At 47.3% G+C, this 6,981-nt stretch overlaps 1 pseudogene; it reads right to left on the bottom strand.

Annotated features, from left to right (window-relative positions):
* Nucleotides 1–543: 543 nt before the first annotated feature.
* On the bottom strand, nt 544–1,979 carry LOC120842518 (annotated as a pseudogene).
* Between the last annotated feature and the right edge of the window lie 5,002 nt (nt 1,980–6,981).

Below are 6,981 nucleotides of genomic sequence, written 5' to 3' on the forward strand. Positions count from 1 at the left end.
TCAACTACATAACCACTTAAAGTGTTAATTAGGTCTACAGAACAGTAGATTCTGTCTAACCTCGCGTGAGAGGAGTTCTGAAAATGTGTAAATTGCAGGTGGTTTTCTTCCAGCTGGAAAGGGGCAACATCAAAAAGATTTCCTTCGTCAACTATGTCCAGCAGTAGACGTGCGCTCTGGTCAATTCGCGGTTTAAATGGAGTTCTATCTGCTTCGTTGCAAACACAATTAAAATCTCCTAAAAGAACTAACATTCTATCTGATATTAAATATGGGCGCAGGTTATTAAAAAATACAATTCTGCTATTAACCTCATTCGGTGCGTAAACACATATAATTCTCCACCTTATGTCAGAGACTTGAAAGTCGCACATAATGAAGCGGCCACAGAGGTCTGTGGTGACCATTAATTCAGACAGTTGGAAAGACTTCTTAATAAGCAGTAAACAGCCCCCAGAGTAACCAACAGCGTGACTGACACATACTTCATAGTCACGCAAAAAATGCTGCAGGGCACGCTCTACCTGTTCATCTGTTGAGAGCTTTGTTTCCTGTACGGCCAGAAAGTCAACCTCCTTATCTTCAAGTAAACGTTTCAGTTGATATTGTTTTTTTCTAGAATTAAAGCCTCTAACATTTAGTGTTGCAAAACGAGGGCCATCAACTAGAAGGGAAGGGGGAGAGAAAGGGGGAGGGGGAGATGGAGGAGGAGGGGAGGGAGAGGAGAGGGGCTATGAATTTGGGTTTAAACACTAGCAGCTTGGGTGCAAGGTAGGTTTCCGCTTACTCGCGGTGGTGGTGTCAGGTGGTGCATCTTGTTTTCGTTTGGTGTCGTTAGTGTCCTTGGAACTGTTTTTGGTCACGTCCATTGAGTCCGGTAGGTCGTCATTGCCTTCTGACGTCGTCAGCTTCTCAGCAAGATCTGCAGGCTGCTGAGTTAACTCCTGTTGTAGCGGGGTATTTTGGTCCTTGCTTTCCTGCAAGTCTTTTCCTTCATTCTCTGTCTTCGAGCCGGCTTGTGGTGTTTCCGAGACTTCCTTGACAGCTGGATCTTCGTTCTTATTGGAAATAGGAGGTCCGGCCTCTGCAGACCCGGCTTGAGTTGGGAGAACCTCACCAGTGGCGTCTACGACCTCGGAGATATCCATGAACTCTTGGTTGGCATCTGGTTCTGTGCCAGAGCCCCGTAGCACGGCTGCATAGCTGGAGTAGCACTCGTCACTTTCGTGTCCGAATCTGTTGCAACGCGCACACTTTGGGGTGCGACACTGCCTGCGTATGTGACCAACTTTCTTGCATCTCAGGCACAAAGGTGGTCGCCCGGACATGACCAGAAGGGACTGTATGCCGGCAACTCTGAGCAGATGGGGAATATCTTCCGATGTCGTCATGTCATGAAGAGTCAGACAGACCTCTCTGTTCAGCGTTTCCATGTTTTCCATCCCTGGCACGCGCCACTTTTCTCTCGAGACGCTACGCACGGTTCCAAATGGCGATAATGCTTCAGCAATCTTCTTATCTTCTAAGTACGACGGAAGCCAGAGGAGCTTGAGCTTAACGTCTTTTGAGTTCGGGTCGATGACCATGCACTTTTTGCCCTTCACCGTCAGTTCTTTTGCCGCTTTGAGCTTCTCAGCGGCTTCAGAACTCACTAGCGTAACCATCCAAACGTGGCTCATTTGGAACTGTCCAAGGGACAACACTTCTCGGAGTTCGATGGCGTCTTTGAGTCCGTCACGAAAATCAATTGCACGGTAGGGCCTGCCCGACATGTCGGCATGAAGAAAAACAGAATTGATGCACAAGCTTCCGGGAGGAAACCGTGGAAGTAGGATTCGATACTCATCTGGGCTAGTCGCCTGAGCTTGGCTTTTTCCTGGGGCCGCGGGTGCGGCTGCAGCGTTGACCGGTTGCATCGTTTGAAAGTCGTTGTTTGCATATGAACCAGAAGGAGAAGGGTTTCCTCGGCCTGGGGCCGATTGTTGATTTGCAGCGGAGAACATGAAAACGCGTCGGTTCGAAACGGCGTCTTCTTCTTTCTCCCGGAGCTCACCCTCCTCCTTTCATCTGAACTTCCGTTCCTCCCTTCTCTGGGCAACTTGTCCGCAACAAGGAGGAACAGTCGCTTTTGCTGCCTTTCTCCTCCCTTTTTTCTTAGAGTGTACTTTTACTTGCATGGAATGAGATAAAAAGTATATTTATACTCTTTACATTTTGTTGTGACAATCGTTTTGTAATATTAACACATTACTTGTTGAATTTTAGTTAGACTAGCAGACGATCACGACCAAATGCAAAAATGAATCAGGCATCGACCATCGCAAACCCTCTCTCTAATGCAAACACCTAAAATGACTTTGAATCAAGAAATGGAATTAATTATAATTAATTATAATAACCTGCTGCCTTGCCTGTAGGATTTCGCTCAATCAATGTATCCACAGCTGCTAGTCTTTTTTTTTTTGCTTGTTTTATTTTATTAATTTTTTTAATTGCTACAACTGCAGTTTTTATTAGTCCTAAATAGGCGTCTCTTGTTATTGAAAGGAATCGTAGCAAGAGCGTTATTTGAAAACAGATAAAATTGTAAACGCTGGGGAAAGGATGCTTGTTTCGGCTCCGCTTGTGTGAAAGCCATACTGATGCTGTTAGCTTGGTTTCTTTTTAATGAACATTACGAAATGATTGCATTAGCGCGTTAACTTGCGTTGATCTTTTTTTTCTTCTTCCCGGTGTTTCGATTGAACAGGTGGGACTAACAGTAAAAGCGTGTAAGGCGCAGTAGTGCAAGTGGATGATTTCCAAAAAAGGATCCCAGTTCAAATATAAAAAACGCGCAAAATACAGAAAAAAAAAAAGAAGTCCCTAGCGCGGTTTGAACCCGGAACTTTCACGCCGCGACAAGTACCGGCGCTTTAACCTCTCGACCACAACAGAAGGCGCGAGGCGCGGCGCCGGCGGAGGGATATAAAAATACTGCTACCGCTTTTATCTCGTGTGGTTTTTTCTTTATTTTGGCTCCTATTTGCCCTCACGTGACGAGCTTTACCAGCCGCTCCTACAGTATAAAAGGGCGGTCAATTAGATTCCAGTTGAAAGTCCCTCCAATCAGTTCCTGGCCGTAACTTTACCTGCCGCTCCTACAGTATAAAAGGGCGGTCAATTAGATTCCAGTTGAAAGTCCCTCCAATCAGTTTCTGCGAGCGAAATTAGGTTTTTGTGCTTGAAGCGATGGGGATCTCTCCGCCATTAGGCAGGGACGCTAGGTACTTCCTTGTCCCCATGAAGCTCGTCACGTGACGTAAAAATCCCTCCTGGCCGCGGCCGCGTCCGCAGCCGCAAGATGAGCAAACCGGCCCTGATGTCACGAAAGCGATACGCAATGCGCCCCTCACAGGCCTATTTTAAACCAAGATATAGAAAGCTCGCCGTCACGTCATTTCGTTTTTGTACCCCTTTAAATTATAGATCATGCCTCTTATGTTGATCTTCCATTAGCTCTGAACACATGTCGAGGATGTAGCTTTTTCGATATATTAGAAAGAAAAAAACATCACGAGATCCCTCGAAAACAAAAATAGAATGTCGATCAAAACACGGATACAGGGGCGCCGGGACAGGGGGTGCAGGGAACCCACAGCTCCCCCTGGTTCGTCCCTGTTCTTCAAATGTAGTAGCATGACTCCCCCGCTCTTAAAACGCAATATTTTTTTTTTAGTGGTTCAGGTTGCGACAGCATCTTTTTCCATTTCACTTTCATGTTGAAGCACATGCAGACTGCTTGGGACTGAACATTGCCTTTCAATCTTGCGAGTGCAGCTGAAGAAGGGCCGCCTTAAATCTGTATGGTAATTATAGCTTAAAAAGGATTGTCGTCATTAGGCTCTATTCCCGTGACACACACACACACTTATAAAGCAACTTCACAAACGTTGAACCAAACAAAACGCATGCTTTGAGCTTTACGGATATCCCTCGCGGTCGTCCGGCATTGCAATGTCGGCCAGTGGAACCAATTAGAAAAAGAAGAGTCAAGAGTAGCGCTTGGTGCGCCGGAAAGCGATTAGGTCATTGAGTTTTCGAAAGCTTGGGGCCAGCGTCCATTTCCAGTCCAGTCATGCAGTTTTATTTGGGAGTCCAAAAGCTTGTAATCGTCGCCGCAGCACGCCCCCTCAAATCGGGAGATCGATTCATGTAGCGATTCACATGCCAGGTCATGGAAGCAGCCCTCAGACTGGCGCACTGTTGCACATAGTACATATAGGTGCTAGTACAAATAGGGTATTTCTCAGTGTGTACCACATGAGATGGTACAGTATACGTTTAAAACAAAATCATTGCGTTCAAAGCAATGAAAACTTGGAGCGAGAAACGTCTTATTCACGGTTAGCTGATGAAACAGAAAATCAAATAAGAGCACATCTCAGTACAGTAGTTTTTGAAAGATCAGCTGAACGCCTCCAGAAGAACAGAAGTGCAGACTTTTTCCACATATTGACTGCTCGTCGACCTATGAAAACAAGAAAAGCTCTCTTTTTCGTCAGCGTGTTTCTACCAATTGTAGCAGGTGGTCTTAAAGTAAATCGATCAAGTGCCGGCACATGTCAGCAAAGCATCAAAATAATCACATTGAGAAATTCGAAAATTCGTATAAAGATGGCGTTAAATTCAAATCGTTGCATTTTGCACCCATGTGTCATCTTGCCCTGCCTTGCCTATACCTGGATTTTTTTTTAATGTCATATAGCGGAAGTTTGGGGTAAGATCTTATTAGCCCTGAGTTTGTTTCCATTTTAAAGCGAACAGACATAGCTAATGCAGACTTCGAAGATGACCACAACATCTGTGCCCGGGGGGGGGGGGGGGGGGGGGGGGGGGGAGATGAAAAAGGAACCAATGAGGTCTCTTCCAGGCATGAAACTGTGCAGGACGCAAAGGAGTGAATCTTACACGCTCGTCGCCAGTATGAATGCGCCGAGGATCCTTCTGCGTCATCCGCAGTTGACTTGTATCCTGCTCTCAATCACGAAGAGGAGGTCAGTCATTTTAGTACTATATATTTTGTTCTACAATTTCAAGTATAGACAATAGTTTACAAGAGTGATGCATACTAGCATCTGAAAATGAATTGCATTTGCTCTTCTTTTCAGATTATGCCAGAAGGTTTTTAATCACCAAGGTTGATGTACAGCAGGAACTTTTCCATGTGACAAAAAGGCACCTGCAATACCTTCTTGTCTTCGCAGAAAAAAAATAATAAAAAATAAATGATGCCTGACAATTTGCCAGCGGTTTAAAAATAATAAAAAATAAATGATGCCTCACAATTTGCCAGCGGTTTTGGGTGCACTGTCAACAACAGAAAGTGCCGTCAAGCCAGGAATGCTCATCAACTGTAGTTACAAAATGAAGCTTGTGGGGATTCCTCTGGTCTCCCTTCCTAGATGGCTGTGATAACGGCCGCGGATCGGAACGCTCGGCCTGCTTCGCCGTGAGTTCCAACCTGTTCGTGAGGCGGAGGGCCGCCTGGCTTGGGGGGCGCTCCTCTCATTCTCTCCCGGGGGAACCTCTTTCCGTCCCCCCGCTCGGACGCGAATCACTGCCGACAGGCGAGGAGGTTTCGCCTCTTGTTTTCCCGCTTTCGGGAAAGGGGACTCGTCCGGGTGACCGCGAAAGAGATAGGACGTGTGTCGCCGACTTCTCCCATGCCTCCCCGGTCTTGGCTCTCCGGAACACCGCGTCTGGCCAGGTAAGGACCTTTTCTTACCTTGCCGGCGCGGGGGGCATTTTGGATGGGGACATAGTAGTTCATTTTAAGAGTGGTGCAATAAATGCTTTTGGACTCTGTCCTTACTCTGGTACGTGTGTCTTCTCTTCCGCTATATTCGAGAGAGTGAGACAAGGTAGACGATCATTGGCACCGACGGAGGTAATTAATCGAACCGACCCGCGGTAATGTAGCCCTAAACGTCGTCTACATTGCCGCGGAGATGTGGGGACCGCGCTACTAGGTTTGACGTCTCCTTTGAGATATCGCCGCTGTTGGGACAATCCTTTGGTTACTCTATCGGTACCTGTGTGTGTTGGTAGCAAGATCCCACATAAAATGGCGCCCAACATGGGGCCACGGCTTCCTTTATCGTGGCCGTGGCTCCTGGCCTCCGTCCCTTTGTCCGGCCTATTTGCCGACCAGCCTTGCCTTTGATCGCCCCGTACCACGAGCGTCCTGATCTCGCCACTTATGGTTGAGCGATCAATGCCGAGTCGGCAACCCGCAGTGCCACTCCTTTGAGCGAGCGCAGTGTGATTCGTACGCGTGTTCATATATTTTGAATTGGCGTGCGAAAAGCAACATTCGTTGTTGCGGGAGACCCTTTGTTCTCCATGCTTGAGGCGAACCCTTCACCTGTGTGTATTTGGGTTCCTTGAGCGCCACCAACAACTTGTCCTGAAGAGAAAATGTATATAGAAGTTTTTGATGATGTTTTTGAGAACCGGGTGGACTTTTATGTTCCGCGGGGAGCGAGGCTTGGCAGAAAAAAGTAGCGAAGGATCAGTAGTGTAATCTGGGATGTAAATATTCGCGTTTTCTTTGACTCGGAGTAGTCGCGGACACTCATTTAGAGTTGGACAGTACGCCTGCCAATAACGTCGATAAGTAGCTGGTACTGCTACTGACGGGCTCCGGGAGCCGGGCCGCGTAACCGTCGGCGTCGAGAAGCAGTTTGCACACTGTTGACGCGCGCGCTGTATTCACTGCTGGTATTGCTGTGGGCGCGGAGGGTTTTTCTTCGGGAGAGATTTGTATCTGCTTGTTGCCAACGTACTCCTGCAGCCTGTTGTTGTTCTCCAGGAACGACACTAGTTTTGCGTTCATGGTGGTGGCGCTACGCGGTCTGAGGCGCACTGTGACAGTATCTGGGTGGACGAGTGACTAAGACTTTCGGAGGTTACGTTGCTCTGAAACCCAGGCGCCATGTA

Source organism: Ixodes scapularis, unplaced genomic scaffold, assembly GCF_016920785.2.
Source record: "Ixodes scapularis isolate PalLabHiFi unplaced genomic scaffold, ASM1692078v2 PGA_scaffold8__174_contigs__length_109621045, whole genome shotgun sequence".
Taxonomy (NCBI): Eukaryota; Metazoa; Arthropoda; class Arachnida; order Ixodida; family Ixodidae; genus Ixodes; species Ixodes scapularis.